A 17,396-nucleotide genomic window follows, 5' to 3' on the forward strand; every position below is an offset into this window, starting at 1 on the left:
GTCGCCGCCGCTTGCCGTCACCGCGTCCACCGTGTTCCCCGAGCCTCTCTGAGCTATCCCCGAGATCATCCACCTCATTCCCTACCTCCTCACCGAGCCAAGCTACCGGAAGGGCCCCGAAGCGCCACCCCCATCGCTTTCCCGCTCCTCGGCCACCAAGGATCGCCGCCGTCGAATTGCCGCCGTCTCCGCCTCCCCGAGCTCGCTGAGACCGTCTTTGACCCGCTATGAGCTCCGCCATCTTCTCCCCTGCTCCCCGCGCTCGTACGCACCCTCTAGCCGCCTCCTCTACCGGAGCCGAGCCGCTCCACCGCACGAGCTCGATGCCGGTGACACTCCAGTGACCATTTGGTCATGCGCCGGTGTGCAACGCGTTAGCAGCCTCACGTAGAGCAGCCCCCGAGCTTTAGTTCGCACGTTTGCGCGCCATAGCACCTAACCCGAGCGAGCCCGAGCTCCGGCCGCCGCTGCACTGCTCGCCGTCGGTCTTCCCGGCCACCCCAGGCCTAGAGCCCATCGCCGTTCGATGCGCCACTTCGCCAGCATCCCGGAGAGCCCAACCGTGTGCCGAACGGTGCACCAGAGGGGTTCTCCGAAGCCCCTCATCGCCACTGACCTCGCCGGCGACTCAACGCCGACGAGTTTGACCCGCTCGACCTGGGGTTTGACCTCCCTGGGGTCAATACATGTGGGCCCCACCCCTGACTCGTTTAGTTTAGGACTAATTACCCCACTTCTGACACTGACAGTGGGCCCAATGCCTGTTAATTTGGTTAGTTAATCCTATTTAACCCTGTTAGTTAATTGAGTCACTGACCAGTGGACCCCACTGGTCAGGTTTGACTCGGACCAGCTCCCGTTGACCAGCTGACGTCACGCTGATGCACTGCTGACACAATAAAGCATTTATTGGATTTATTCTTTTACAGGAAATTCCAGAAAATAGCCAAAACTTCTAAAAATCATAGAAAATTATCTATAACTCAGAATGAAATAAATTATATATGAAAAATTATCAAAAAAATTCAAGGAATCTGTTTATGGCATTTTCATGCATGTTTGAACAATGTTTGTCCTCTGTTTTGGACAAAACAAATAAATGGCATTTAACTAATCATATATGGAGTTTGAATTTGAATCTTGTATTCAAACCAACTTCATTTAATTGTGTTGCTAGTTGCATTAGCTCAATCAACAACATATTGCCATGTCATTATCATGCATCATGTTGTGCATTGCATTGATTGTGTTCCTTCCCTATTGCCGGTGGTTGTCCCCTCTCGATAGACGTTGTACCGACGCTGTGATCGTTGACACTGATGAAGACCCAATGATATCTTCAGAAGTGCCAGGAAAGCAAAAAACCCCTTGTTCATTCCGATACAAACCCACTCTCTCGCTCCTGCTCTCTTTTACTGCATTAGGACAACAACGATTCAACTGTTACATGCTGCGGTAGTTGAACCCCTTTCCTTTGCATGACCTGTCATTGCCACAGTAAATAGATGAAACCCACTAGCATGAGTGGGAGTTTTTTGAGCCCTGATGTGCCTACTCATTCATGTTTGCTTGTCATGCCTGCTATTGCTTAGAGTTGCGTTAGGTCTGATTCATCGGGAATGAATTGGAATGGTGATGAACATGTCCTACCGGTGAGAGCTAAGTGTGTGAACACGATTTGGTAAAGGTAGCAGTGAGAGGCCATGTAGGAGTACATGGTGGGTTGTCTCATTGAAACCGTCCTCAAGAACTGAGTTCTGTGTCTGTGATCCATGAATAGCTACTACCACTCATTGGGATCCTTAATTGACCCTCTCGGCTTCTTAATCACCCTAGTACTCTGTCCAGGAGTTGCAACTAGTTTCTGGTGTTTGTAGGTTATGTGTTGGCGGCCGTGCGTAGCGCTGACCCTAGGGGTGGGCTATGTTGCGGTAGGTACACCATGGCACGGTGTACCGGGCGCCCGTTTGGTGTCTCGGGAACCCTGTTCACATCGTTCGGGGCCGTATGTGGAAACCTCGACCGGACTCCCTGCGGATGGAACCTGGATAGGTGATAAACCTGGACTAGAGACTTAAGTGTTTAGGTAGGCCGTGGCCGACACCCTCGCCAGGCTTCCGCTTGAAGGTTGCCGAGATACATGACGTGTATATGGTGGTAAGTGGTGGGAGCGTGTGTGAAGAAGTACACCCCTGCAGGGTTATCATTATCTATTCGAATAGCCGGATTCCTCGGATATGGAAACTCGGACCCCTTGCATAGTTCATAGACAAGTGAAAGTGGATACCCTAAAACTCGCAAGATAAGCGTGAGTGCTATGGATGGCCTTCTCGTATGGAGACGGGAGCGGATCCATAGTGGTGTATTGAATGGTGAATATGTGGACTCGTGTGCGCCACCCCAAAGAGTTGCTTACAGTCGTAGTTCAGGTTAGCCACCGAGTCAAAGCTGGCTTGCTGCAGTTAAACTCCACCACCCCCTTTGTTGATACCGATGCATATGTAGTTAGTTCTGATGTAAGTCTTGCTGAGTACAATTGTACTCACGTTTACTTAATTTATGTTTTTGCAGAGAGGCTTCAGTCTCGCTAGTAGTTCCGCGTGGACTTCGACGTTTAGCTTGATACCTCAACTACGATCTTGTGCCCTCGGCAGGATCTGGTAGATAGTCAGGCTTCTTAGTCTTTTTCCATTTGTAGATGTCTGTACTCAGACATGTTAAGCTTCCGCATGTGTTTGACTTGTATGCTCTGAATGTTGGGTCATGAGACCCATGTTTGTATTTCTGGCTCCTCGGAGCCTAATGAATAAATACTTGAGTCATAGAGTTATGTTGTGATGCCATGTTGTATTTACTCATATCGAGCATATTGCATGTATGATTGAAATGCTTGGTATGATTGAAATGTAGTATTGTGCTTCCATGAGCCATAGTAGTCTGCTACAGCCCGGCTCACCGGAGTCCTGCTGGCCAAGCACTACTGCTCAGGACACTTGACTGACCGGCATGTGTTTCACTTTGTTCCTATGTCTGTTCCTTCGGGGAAATGTCACACGGTGACATCTGAAGTCCTGCATAGCCTGCTACAGCCCGGGTTCCCCGGAGTCCTGTTAGCCCAGTGCTACAGCCCGGAATCACTCGCTGATGACCGACATGCTCGATGTGATTCATGTATGCCTGTCTCCATAGGCCTGTGCCGCTTTGGGTTCACGACTAGCCATGTCAGCCCAGGTTCTCTGTCATGTGGATGCTAGAGACACTATCATATACGTGAGCCAAAAGGGGCAAACGGTCCCGGGCCATAGTAAGGCGACACCCGTGGGAATACCGTGCGTGAGGCCGCAAAGTGATATGAGGTGTTACCGGCTAGATCGATGTGACTTGGAATCGGGGTCCTGACATGCCGATCGAGCTCGGCCTCTTTCTCTTCATACATGCACACTCGAGGTGAGTGATGAATTATGTCGCATGGCAGAACCGCCTCTATGCCATACACCATAAAAAACAATGTGTATCCGGTAGTGCGATTCGGCGTGGTCCGCAGCCCACATAGTACGGAGTCGAGCTCCTCTACCCAGTGCGTGTTTGATTCCTTTAAGGACCGCACTAATCTGGGTTTGATGCCGCGCATGATAAGACCATTTGCTCGCTCGACTTGACCGTTAGTTTGCGGGTGATAGACAGAAACATAATCGAGCTTGATGCCCATGTTGCTGCACCAAAGTTTCACCTCGTCGGCTATAAAGTTCGTGCCGTTGTTATAAAGTTCATGCCGTTGTTAGTGATGATGCTGTGGGGGATGCCATAACGGTGTACAACCCCATATGTGAAGTCTATCACCGATCCGGATTCAGCCGTTTTGATAGGTTTGGCTTCTATCGATTTGGTGAATTTATCCACCATGACCATTAAGTATTTTTTCTTATGGGTTCCCCCTTTAAGGGGTCCGACCATATCAAGCCCCCAGAACGCAAAGGGCCAAGTAATGGGGATTGTTTGGAGAGAGGTAGGCGACATATGGCTTTGGTTTGCAAAAAGATGGCAACCGACGCAATGTTGGACCTGATGTTGTGCATCTGCTCGGGTCGTCGGCCTATAGAAACCTGTACGGAAGGCCTTGCTTACAAGCGCCCGGGCTGCGGTGTGATGGCCGCCGTGTCTAGCATGGGTTTCTGCCAAAAGCTTCCGCCCTTCCTCTTCGAAGATGCACCTTTGAAGGACTCTGGTAGTGCTTTTCTTATAAAGCTGTCCCTCATGGACCTTGTAGGCTTTAGATCGCCGCACTATGCAGCGTGCCTCGTTTGGTCCTCGGCTAGTTCCTGCCTGGTTAGGTAGGCCAGGAATGGTTCTGTCCACGGGGCGATGACAGCCATTATCATGTCGGCTAAAGGTGTTATTTTGATGGCAGAGCCTCCGATTGTGTCAGAGTGTTCGATATCTGGTGTTGTGGCCAGGTCCGGACTAATGTTACCGATGTCCCCTTCCCATACCACGGATGGCTTAAACAGGTTTTCCAGGAAGATGTTAGGTGGGACAGGGTCGCGCTTAGCCCCAACACGGGCAAGGATATCCGCCGCCTGGTTGTTTTCCCGAGCCACATGGTGGAATTCAAGCCCCTCGAATCGAGCTGACATTTTGAGGACGGCATTGCGATATGCCGCCATTTTTGGATCCTTGGCATCGAAGTCTCCATTTTTTTGAGATATTGTGAGGTTCGAGTCCCCACGCACCTCTAGGCGTTGAATGCCCATGGAAACTGCGACCCGGAGACCGTGTAATAGGGCCACATATTCGGATGCGTTATTCGAGTCTGTGTATAGTATTTGGAGTACGTATTGCACTATATCTCCGGTGGGGGACGTCAGGATGACACCAGCCCCCAGACCAGCCAGCATTTTAGAGCCGTCAAAGTGTATGATCCAATTGGAATTATGCGCCGTACTCTTTAGGGTGTTAGGCTTCTGTCCATTAGGCGACGAAATCGGTCGATACTTGCGACTTAAGGGCTCGTCGTGGTCTATATGTTATGTCGAACGAGAGGATCTTGATAGCCCATTTGGCAATTCGGCCCGTGGCATCGCGATTGTTTATTATGTCATTGAGTGGTACTTCTGAGGCCACCGTAATTGAACACTCTTGAAAGTAGTGTCGTAATTTCCGGGATGCCATGAATACCGCGTATGCTATCTTTTGATAATGTGGGTACCGTGATTTGCATGGAGTGAGGACAGTGGATACATAATATACCAGCTTTTGAAGTGGGAATTTATGTCCGTCCGTTTCTCATTCGACGACGAGCACTGCGCTTACAACTTGGTGAGTTGCCGCTATATATAACAACATTGGTTCACCGACATTTGGCACGGCCAAGATTGGGTTGGTGGCCAAGATGGCTTTTATTTCTTCCAATCTGATCGTGGCTGCATCCATCCACTTGAAGTGTTCGGTGCGCCGAAGAAGGTGATAGAGGGGGAGTGCCTTTTCTCCTAATCGGGAGATAAAGTGGCTTAAGGCCGCCACACATCCAATTAACTTCTGGTTTTGCTTGAGGTCAGTTGGGATAGCCAACTGCGACAGAGCCCGGATCTTAGCCGGATTTGCTTCAATTGCTCTGCTGGAGACGATAAAGCCCAGGAACTTTCCGGCGGGTACGCCAAAAATGCATTTTGCCGGATTGAGCTTAATGTCGTATGTTCGGAGATTGTCGAACGTGAGCCTCAAGTCATCTATTAAAGAGTCGACGTGTCTGGTTTTAACAACCACATCGTCGACGTATGCCTCCAGTGTTTTGCCGATATGCTTTTCCAGACATGTCTGAATCATGCGCTGATACGTTGTGCCGGCTTTTTTGAGCCCAAAGGGCATTGTGTTAAAACAGAAGGGGCCGTATGGAGTGATAAATGTCGTTGCGACATGATCGGACTCCGCCATCTTAATTTGGTGGTAACCGGAGTATGCGTCGAGGAAGCACAATGAGTCGTGTCCTGCGGTAGCGTTGATAATTTGATCAATGCGAGGGAGGGGGAAGGGAACCTTTGGGCAAGCCTTATTAAGGTCCTTGAAGTCGACACATAGGCGCCAGGATTTGTCCTTCTTTTGTATCATCACCAGGTTTGCTAGCCAGTCCGGATACTTTATTTCTCTAATGAGTCCAGCCTCCAGTAACTTGGCTAGCTCCTCTCCCATGGCTTGTCACTTAGATTCAGAGAAATGCCAAAGAGTCTTCTTGACCGGCTTGAATCCCTTTAGAATGTTAAGGCTATGCTCGGCCAGCCTGCGTGGGATTCCTGGCATGTTTGAAGGATGCCAGGCGAATATGTCCCAATTCTCGCGCATGAACTCCCGTAGTGCGGCGTCTACAATGGGGTTTAACTGTGCCCCGATGGATGCTATTTTTTTGGGGTCCATTGGATGGACTTGGAATTTGACTATTTCATCCACTGGTTTAAAAGAAGTGGACTTGGATCTTTTGTCTAGTATCACGTCGTCCCTGTCCACTGTGGAGTGCAGCGCGGTTAATTCCTTCGCCACAAGGGCTTCGGATAATGCCTCGAGGGCCAGTGCGGCTATTTTGTTCTCGGTGCGGAGTGCTATGTCCGGATCACTAGCTAGAGTGATGATTCCATTGGGTCCGGGAATTTTGAGCTTCGTGTACCCGTAATGGGGTATGGCTTGGAAGATCATGAATGCCTCCCGCCCTAGAAGGGTGTGGTATCCACTACTGAACGGGGCCACTTGGAATTTAATTTCTTCGAACCTGTAATTCTCCGGAGTGTCGAATACCACATTGTCGGTGTCAAAACCGGCGGATCTCGGGTAGGGGGTCCCGAACTATGCGTCTAGGCGGATGGTAACAGGAGACAAGGGGCATGATGTTTTTACCCAGGTTCGGGCCCTATCGATGGAGGTAAAACCCTATGTCCTGCTTGATTAATATTGATGATATGGGTAGTACAAGAGTAGATCTACCACGAGATCAGAGAGGCTAAACCCTAGAAGCTAGCCTATGGTATGATTGTTCTTCGTCCTACGGACTAAAACCCTCCGGTTTATATAGACGCCAGAGAGGGCTAGGGTTACACAGAGTCGGTTACAATGGTAGGAGATCTACATATCCGTATCGCCAAGATTTCCTTCCAAGCCAAGGTAAGTCCCTTCCGGACACGGGACGAAGTCTTCAATCTTGTATCTTCATAGTCCAGGAGTCCGGCCGAAGGTATAGTCCGGCTATCCGGACACCCCCTAATCCAGGACTCCCTCAGTAGCCCCTGAACCTGGCTTCAATGACGATGAGTCCGGCGCGCAAATTTTCTTCGGCATTGCAAGGCGGGTTCGCCTCCAAATTCCGTGTACCTGTTCAATAATGTTTGGTTTCTTGTAAATGTAGTGCTCCTTGGCTTCTACGCCCAATAATAGCCGTCTTCCATGTGTCAAACGAATACGAAAAGTTAGGGTGTTTTTATATTTACATCCCTAGCCGCGTTAATGAGCCGCCTATTTAAGGGGACGAGGATTTAGATCCAAACCACACCTTCTCCCCTCCGCGAGTATTCATCAGAGCGTATCTGACAAAGGTCCATTCTATCATGGCCGGCCGCCGCAGCTCCTCCTCTCGCCCTTCCAGCCCTCCGCCTGGAGATTGGGAGAGATGCTCCATCCCGCACAGCGAGCTAGTGACGCTCCAGACCACGGGATTTCTCCCCCGGCCTATACGGTCCCGGTTCGAGCTGGACTTGCCACCTATAATGGCGGAGAGCAAGCGGAGAACGCCCGCAATCCCTCCAAAGGAGAGCGGGTATGCCTTGTCCCTTACTTAATAAGAGGGCTCGGATTTCCAATTCATCCGTTTCTCCGGGGGCTCCTGGAGTTCTATGGCCTCCAGCTGCACAACCTCACGCCTGCCTCCATATTGCATATCGCGGGCTTCGTAGCCCTTTGCGAGCTGTTTTTGGGCTGCGAGGCTCATTTCGCGCTGTGGAAAAGGCTATTCTGCCTTTTGCCCCAATCTCAGAAGGGGTCAATATATCAAGTGGGCGGAGCCGAAGTGTGGCGCATCGCCGAGACCGGATATCTATCCAGAACCCCAAAGAAGGCGTCCAAGGACTGGCCTTCGGAATGGTTTTGTATAGAGGACGTCTCGCTGCCAGATCCTATCCGGATCGGCCTCCCTGAGTTCGACATTGCTCCCCTAAAGAAGCGCCTAAGCTGGCGTCCACGGAGCCCTCAGAGGGAAAGCGACAAGGACGTTCTTTACCTGATGGGCCGGATAAGATTGTTAGCTCATTTCGGACTGACAATGATCGGGGTCATGGCCGCATGCATCATGCGAGTGGTGCAGCTGCTCCAGTATAGAGGCCACCCCATGTGGGACTTCAACGGGGAGGACGACGCCACCCGCCACGGCCGTAAGGGGCCGGATTCGGCTGCCGCTCTAATAAAGATCTTGTCCGCTTTGTACAAGGGAGAAGAGGAGGAATTTATCCGCGTCAACCCACAGGGTGGATTTTCTATGTACAATCTCCCAAGTTGGGTGAGTGGACACTTTTACTTTCCCATCCGTTTTATATTCCCATCGTTAAATATTCAGTCTAACGACTTCAACGCAGGAACTGTGCCAGGCTGTTAAAGAAATAAATAGCCCTCCTCCACAACCCGAGGATCCGGGACGGTCCCTTGACCCGGCCTCTCAAGAGGATCCAGACTTATCTATGGAGCTGATTGATGGGGTGTTTCATCAATTGAGAAAGGACAACGCCTTGGTGGCCATTACGGCCGATTACCCAGGGCTACTCCCAGCCTCACAGGTAACTGAGACCGAAGTCCCAACACTTTGAAAAGGGATCTATCCTCGCGTGTTTTCGATTGCCGTATGACAACCGTGTTTTGCAGTGGAGGTCCTTGAGACGGGAGGCCGAGCCTACGGCGACTAGCCAACGAGGGGCGGCAAGGCCCCGCGGGCTGAAAAGAAGTGCGGTCCGGACTGGGACGCCGGCGCAAAGGTATAGCGCACCATCTTATTCCCAGGTGTTATTCCTTCAAGGCATATTAATGCTCATGCTCTCTTCAGGACGAAGATACCTCGCCGGACTATATCCGTAGAGGTTGCCAATCGCGCCTCCACCAGCCAGGCTCCAAAGCCTGTCCGGAAGCAGAGGCGAACACAAGCCGCGCACCGAACGCTCCTCCGACAGAGGATGTGGACGGGATGTCTGCCACCAATTCCGAGGTGGAGAGTGCCATGAACCACAGGCGTCGCCGGACAGTTCTTCGCGACGCTTGTTTCTCCCAAGAGGCATTGGATGCCTTCAATTCGGGAGATGCGTACCTCCGTGCTGCTCAAAATGGTCTAACCAGAGCCATGGAGCAATATGTAAAAGACATACGGGTAAGAAAATTTTGGTAATTATATATATACCAGTAGCCCCCGAGACTTGAAACAGTTAGAATAACTGATTTAAGGTTCATTTGTTATGCAGGTTCTTATAGAAAAGAATACCCTACTGTCCCAGGAGCTGGAAGAGTGCAAAGCCCAACTTGAGGCCGCACTAGCCGCAACAGGGGAGCCCAAGGAGACCCCCTCTGGTAATATACGCTTCGAAAGTTAAGTATTTTGCGAAGTGCGGCATGGGTGCAAATCTGACAAATGAAATTGCAGATGGCGCCGGATTAAATCCGGAAAAGCAACAACTCCTAAGCCAGCTGAAGGCTGGTGAGAGTGTGCTGACAAAGGTGAGGCGGGAGAAGAACGATCTCCAAGGTGCCAACACCAAGCTGGGCGTTGAACTGAAGGATGTTCGTGCCCAGCTGTTGGACTCCGTTAAGGAGAATTAGTGGCTTCGACGCGGCATATTTAGTAAGTTCTTAAACGAACTTTGAAAAAAGAGTTCGGCGAGGAAGTCGACTAACAGAGTAATGTCTGTAGGTATGCTAATAGGTCGTCCTGCAGAGGAAATGACCGGTTCTACGGGTGACCTTCTTCCCGAGCTCTCACAACCGCACGAGCGAGTTCGGCAGGTGATGCAAGGCGTCGCCCAGGCCTTGTGGCCATCCGTCTCCATGCCCGAAGGCCTTGAAGAGCTTGTAGAGAAGCTGAAGGGAGCGCGACAGCGCTTCCGATTGTGGAAGATGTCGGCCTGCCGTCAGGGCGCCAGGGAGGCCTGAGCCATGGTGAAGATCCGGTACACGAAGGGTATACCAAACCACATGGCCGAGGTCGGACCCGTGGGGCCCGATGGGAAGGAGATCCCTGTGAGCTTAGTATACGACCAAGTAGAATTGGCCGCAAAGTATTCCCAACAGGACTGTAAGCTAGAAAGCCTGTTAGATGGTATTGAAAAGGAGTACAATCAGTCAGATTGACTATGTAATTTTAATTGACATGTGTAATGCCTTCTAGCCGGATTGTAGATCGTTTGTCATGGCCGACCTTTTCGCTTCAACCTTGGGACCTGACGGTCCGGAGTGTGTCCGAATACCCTCGCGGTTATATAAGAACCGGGGTATGCATGGAGACCAGGCGTAGGGGTCATTAGTGCTTGAACAGACAAGTGCCCAACTAGTTATGTTATATTACATGGTTAGTAAGAAACATCTTCGAGGGAGAATAGTTCCGTTAGGGGTTCCTTTCCCTGGGAGGCATGCCCTAAAGTGCATGTCCATTCTGCAAAAAGAGACGCAGGAAAAACATCTGGGGCGTATAGATAAATAAGTGAAAAAAAGATCATCTTTAGTTCACCGACCGAATATTCCTTTAAGAACGCTAGCTCTCGGCTTCACCCTGTTTGAGGTACACATCTGGCTGACCCGGCAGTAACAATCGCAGAGGTGCTCCCTTTACCACCTAGCCGAACAATCGGGAGTGTAGGGGTAAGCACAGGAGCCAGGCAACCCAGCTTGGCCAAAACTTAAGTCATATCGATGCATATAATGGTGAATAAAAGGTACATGCGGAAGTGTGACACATGTGTTGGGCATGAAGCCCGTATAAATAAGCTTCTGTTTAAAGAAGCCCCCAGGTTTAATGAGCGCGGATAGCGCATCACTTTATGAGCCTTTAAAGGCTATAAGAGAGAGAGAGGGGAGAAGGAGAGAAATGTAAGACAGAAAGTATATAAAAAATGGACAGAGGAAGGAGACGAACACAGAGTCCGGCGCTAGGCATAGAATCTTCGGAGACGGGCTGCGTTCCATGGGTTCAGCTCGAGTCGGTTATCCGATGCATCTCGCAGGCGGTACGCTCCACCAGTCAGGACTTGGTCAATTATGAAGGGACCTTCCCACTTGGGCTTGAGTTTGTCCTTTTTCTTGTCCGACAGGCGTAGAACTAATTCGCCAACGTTGTAATTTTTGGCCCGTACTTCTCTGCTTTGGTATCTTCGAGCCTGCTGTTGATAGAATGCGGAACGGGCTTTTGCCACGTCACGCTCTTCCTCCAAGGCGTCTAAACTATCCTGCCAATTGAGCTCGGCTTCTCTTTCTTCGTACATGCGCACTCGAGGTGAGTCATGAATTATGTTGCAGGGCAAAACTGCCTCTGCGCCGTACACCATGAAGAATGGTGTGTATCCGGTGGTGCGATTCGGCGTGGTCCGCAGCCCCTAGAGTACGGAGTCGAGCTCCTCTACCCAGTGCGTATTAGATTCCTTAAGGGACCGCACTAATCTGGGTTTGATGCCGCTCATGATAAGACCATTTGCACGTTCGACCTGGCCGTTAGTTTGTGGGTGATAGACATAAGCATAATCGAGCTTGATGCCCATGTTTTTGCACCAGAGTTTTACCTCGTCGGCCGTAAAGTTCGTGCCGTTATTAGTGATGATGCTGTGGGGGACGCCGTAACGGTGTACAACCCCGAATATAAAGTCTATCACCGGTCCTGATTCGGTCGTCTTAACAGGCTTGGCTTCTATCCATTTGGTGAACTTATCCACCATGACAAGTAAGTATTTTTTCTTGTGGGTTCCGCCTTTAAGGGGTCCGACCATGTCAAGCCCCTAGACCGCGAAGGGCCAAGTGATGGGGATAGTTTGGAGGGCGGTGGGTGGCATATGGCTTTGGTGTGCAAAAAGCTGGCAACCGATGCATCGTTGGACTAAGTCCTGGGCGTCTGCCCGGGCCGTCGGCCAATAAAAGCATGTATAGAAGGCCTTGCTTACAAGGGACCGAGCTGCAGCATGATGACCGCCGAGTCTGGCATGAATTTCAGCCAGGAGGTGCCGCCCTTCCTCTTCGGAGATGCACCTTTGAAGGACTCTGGTTGTGCTTTTCTTATAAAGCTCTCCCTCATGGACTTTATAGGCTTTAGATCGCCGCACTATGCAGCGTGCCTCATTTTGGTCCTCGGGGAGTTCCTGCCTAGTAAGGTAGGCGGGGAATGTTTCTATCCACGAGACGATGACGGCCATTATTACGTGGGCTGAAGGTGTTATTTCATTGGCAGAGCCTCCGATTATGTCAGAGTGTTCGGTGTCTGGCAGTGCGGTTGGGTCCGGGATGTTATTGCCGGGTTCCCCTTCCCATACTACGGATGGCTTGAGCAGCCTTTCCAAGAAGATGTTGGGGGGACTACATCGCATTTTGCACCGATGCGTGCCAGGACATCTGCCGCCTGATTATTTTCCCGGGATATATGGTGAAATCCGAGCCCTTCGAACCGAGCTGACATTTTTAGGATGGCGTTGCGATAAGCTGCCATTTTTGGATCCTTGGCATCAAAGTCTCCATTTTTTGGGATATTGCGAGGTTCAAGTCCCCGCGCACCTCTAGGCGTTGAATGCCCATGGATACTGCCATCCGGAGACCATGTAAAAGGGCCTCATATTCGGCTGCATTGTTGGAGTCTGTGTACATTATCTGGAGTACGTATTGAACTGTGTCTCCTGTGGGGGACGTCAAAACGACGCCAGCCCCTAGACCGGCCAACATTTTGGAGCCGTCGAGGTGCATGACCCAGTTTGAATATGTGCCGTACTCTTTAGGGAGTTCGGCCTCCATCCATTCTGCGACGAAGTCGTCCAAAACTTGCGACTTGATAGCTCGCCATGGCTTGTAAGTTATGTCGAACGGGAGGAGCTCAATGACCCATTTTGCAATCCGGACCGTCGCATCGCGGTTGTTTCTAATATCGTTAAGTGGCACTTCCGAGGCTATTGTTATTGAACACTCTTCAAAGTAGTGTCACAGCTTCTGAGATGCCATAAATACTACGTACGCAATCTTTTGATAATGCGGGTACCGTGACTTGCACGGAGTAAGGACAGTGGACACATAGTAGACCAGCTTTTGAAGGGGGAATTTGTGTCCGTCCGTTTCTCATTCGACGACAAGCACTGCGCTTACAACCTGATGGGTTGCTGCAATGTATAATAGCATTGGTTCGCCAATGCTTGGCACGGCCAGGACTGGGTTTGTTGCCAAGATGGCTTTTATTTCGTCGAGTCTGGCCGTGGCTGCATCCGTCCACTTGAAGTGTTCGGTGCACCGAAGGAGGCGGTAAAGGGGTAGGGCCTTTTGTCCCAAGTGGGAGATAAAGCGGCTTAGAGCCGCCATGCATCCGGTTAATTTTTGTATTTGTTTGAGGTCCTTCGGGATATCCAATTATGACAGAGCTCGGATCTTGGCTGGATTTTCTTCAATTCCTCTACCGGATACAATGAAGCCCAAGAGCTTTCCCGCTGGAACACCGAAAACGCATTTTTCCGGGTTGAGCTTGATGTCGTATGTTCGGAGGTTATCGAATGTTAGCCTCAAGTCGTCTACTAGAGATTCGACATGTCTTGTTTTAATGACCACATCATCTACGTATGCCTCCATTGTTTTGCCGATATTGTTTGCCAGACATGTCTGAATCATGCCCTGATATGTTGCGCCGGCGACCCGGCGTTTTTGAGCCCGAAGGGCATTGTGTTGAAGCAGAATGGGCCGTATGGTGTGATGAATGCCATTGCGGCTTGGTCTGAGTCTGCCATCTTTATTTGATGGTAGCTCGAGTATGCGTCGAGGAAACACAACGAATCATGTCCTACGGTAGCATCGATAATTTGATCGATGCGGGGGAGAGGGAAGGGATCCTTTGGGCAAGCCTTGTTAAGGTCTTTAAAATCAACGCACAGGCGCCAGGATCTGTCCTTCTTTGGCACCATCACCAGGTTTGCTAGCCAGTCGGGGTGTTTTATATCTTTGATGAATCCGGCCTCCAATAGCTTGGCTAGTTCCTCTCCCATGGCCTATCTCTTAGGTTTGGAAAAACGCCGAAGTGCCTGTTTGACTGGCTTGAATCCTTTTAGGATATTTAAGCTGTGTTCGGCCAGCCTGCGTGGGATTCCTGGCATGTCTGAAGGGTGCCAGGCAAAAATGTCCCAGTTCTCTCGTAGGAACTCTCGCAGTGCGGCGTCTACATCAGAGTTTAACTGTGCCCCGACGGAAGCTGTTTTATTGGGGTCCGTTGGATGGACCTGGAATTTGACTATTTCGTCCGCCGGTTTAAAGGAGGTGGACTTGGATCTTTTGTCGAGTATCACATCGTCCCTATTCACCGTGGAGCGCAGCGCAGTCAGTTCCTCAGCCGCTAGGGCTTCGGATAGCGCTTCGAGGACCAGTGCGATTGTCTTGTTTTCAGCGCGGACTGCTATGTCCGGATCACTAGCGAGAGTGATGATTCCGTTAGGCCCGGGCATCTTGAGCTTCATGTACCCGTAATGGGGTATTGCTTGGAAGATTGTAAACGCTTCCCGCCCTAGCAGAGTGTGATATCCGCTACTGAACGGGGCCACTTGGAACGTGACCTCTTCGGACCTATAATTTTTTGGCGTGCCGAACACCACATCTAGTCTGATTTTTCCTGTACAGCGCGCTTCCCGACTAGGGATTATTCCTCTAAAGGTTGTGCTGCTTCGCTCAATGCGGTTCTAGTCTATTTCCATTTTTTGAAGGGTTTCCTCATAAATGAGGTTCAATCCGCTGCTGCCATCCATGAGTACCTTGGTAAGACGAAAGTCGTCCACTATTGGACTGAGGACCAATGCGGCTGGTGCTCGGGCTGTTCAGAATTTAGGTTCATCACTGGCATTAAAAGTAATAGCCGTGTCACTCCATGGGTTTATTGTTGCTACTTGGTAGACTTCGGCAAGGCTGCAGAGTGTTCTTTTTCACATATTATTTGATGCGAAAGTCTCGAAGACTGTTAATACCGTACTAGTGTCTCTGGGGTGGCTTTCTGTGGCTTTTGGAATTAGATGATCTTCCCAATTTTTGCCACCTGCCGGAGTATCCAACATGCTCTAAGGCTGTGAGTTGGTGTGGCGCCCTCTGCACTGTGAATTTTACAGGGTCCATTAAGCCATCCTTCCAGTACGATTCCGTGCCCTGTAGAGGGCTTTTGCTTTTTGGTATTGAACCTGGGTGTCTGGCGATGATGCACCCTTTTATTTCGGACTGGGTTTGTATTGAGGGCCGGATTGTCCCAAAATTTTATTTTGGTTTTCCAGGCGCTTTCCGTCACACAGTACTTTCGTACTATGGACGACAAGTCAGCGAAGCGTGTAATATCACGGCAACTTATGGCGTTGAGGATTCCCTTGCCCGTGCAATTATTGCGGAAGAATGAAATTGCGTCTTCCTCGTGGTAGTCCTTTATCCTGTTCATAACCAGGAGGAATCTGGCCCAGTAATGATGTACTGTTTCTTCGGGCTCTTGCCTAATTTGGGATAGATCGCTTATATACGGGTGGGTGGGTAGAATCAAATCCGAAACCTCACCCAATCTGAGACCCAGGGGCCAAGGAGTTTCCGAACTCGGAAGTTTGGATTCTTGGATGCTGTCCAATGAATCTAGCCTCTTGCCTGACTTTAAGTTCAGGTCTTGAGTGATGTCCTGTAATGCCCCGAGACCGATGTACCAGGTGTCCTCCAGTTATTCTCTGTTGTTGCGTTGTCATTGCTTGCGTGTCATGCATTGCATATCATGTCATCTTGTGCATTTCATTCGCATACATGTTCGTCTCATGCATCCGAGCATTTTCCCCGTTGTCTGTTTTGCAATCTGGCGCTCCTATGTCACCCGGTGTCCCTTTCTGCCTCTTTTCGTGTGCGCAAGGTTGTCAGAATCGCGATTCTGGTATACGATTCTACAATTTTACGATCCAAACTAACCCCTCTGATTCTACGATTTTAGTTCATAGAATCTACGTTTTTACAATCCCGATAGTGAAGATTCTACGATTTGCGATCCTACCATCAGAGCTCCGGTCCGATTCAAAATCACGATTCTGACAACCTTGCGTGTGCGGGTGTTAAACGTTTTCGGATTGGACCGAGACTTGTCATGCGGCCTTGGTTTAGTACCGGTAGACTGCCTGTCATGTTTCATACCATTTGGACTTCGTTTGATACTCCAACGGTTAACCGAGGGACCGAGAAGGCCTCGTGTGTGTTGCAGACCAACACCCGTCCAAAGTGGCCCAAAAGCAACCTAAACCTCCTCCATCATCTCGGTCATTCAATAACGATCACGTGGCCGCAAACCACACCTCATTTGGAGTCTCCTAGCTCCCTCTACCTATAAATATGTGTCTCCCTCCGAAATTTCCGCGCAGATGAAACCCTAGCTTCTTCCCCTCGCGCCGCTGGACAAAAACCCCCACCGCGCCGGACATGTCCGCCGCCCCGCCGCCACGTCGCTCCGTCCAATCAGGACACGACACGTCACCCCGCCGCCGATCTCCACCAACCAGGCGCCGCCACCACATCCGCGCCGACCCTCCTCTCTCTCCTCCCCGCCGCCGGGGCCTGAGGCCGGCCCCGCCCCGGGCCGCACCCGGGCCGAACACCGCCGCCGCCTGGACCGCATGGTGCCCCGCGTGCCACCGCGCCGCCCAGTTCCCCGGCGTCGTCCGCCTCGACGCCGTGCGCCGCCCGTTGACGGCCGTGCGCCGTCGCCCGCCGTTTGAAGCGTTGTCCCATGCCACCGGCCGGAGTGCGCCTCCCCGCCGCCGCCTGCCCGGATCTGGCGAGGTCCGGGCCGGATCTGCTCCTCGCCGACCTCCTCCGCAGGCCTCCCTCGCCGGAGAAAGCCTCCCTCGCCAGAGTTGACCACGGGATGCGTGCCTTCGTTGACCTAGATCCAGATCTGGAGGGTATAATTTTCACTAAGTCCCCGAAGTTTCCTGTATTTTTAGCATTTTTCATCGCATCATAGCTCTGCATCCGTAACTCCGATTCGTGCGTGTAGCATATCAAAATGTTCGCCTCGACGAGTACATCATTTCATCTCATTGCATCATTTTCATTTGAGCTCATCTTGATTCCTGAAATGCTGTTGGAAGAGGGCTATGTCAGGAATTTGTCCGATCTGTTTCAGCAAATGGCATTTTGTCATTTTTGCCATGATTAATGTGTGC

This window comes from Triticum dicoccoides, chromosome 3A (genome assembly GCF_002162155.2).
Source record: "Triticum dicoccoides isolate Atlit2015 ecotype Zavitan chromosome 3A, WEW_v2.0, whole genome shotgun sequence".
Taxonomy (NCBI): domain Eukaryota; kingdom Viridiplantae; phylum Streptophyta; class Magnoliopsida; order Poales; family Poaceae; genus Triticum; species Triticum dicoccoides.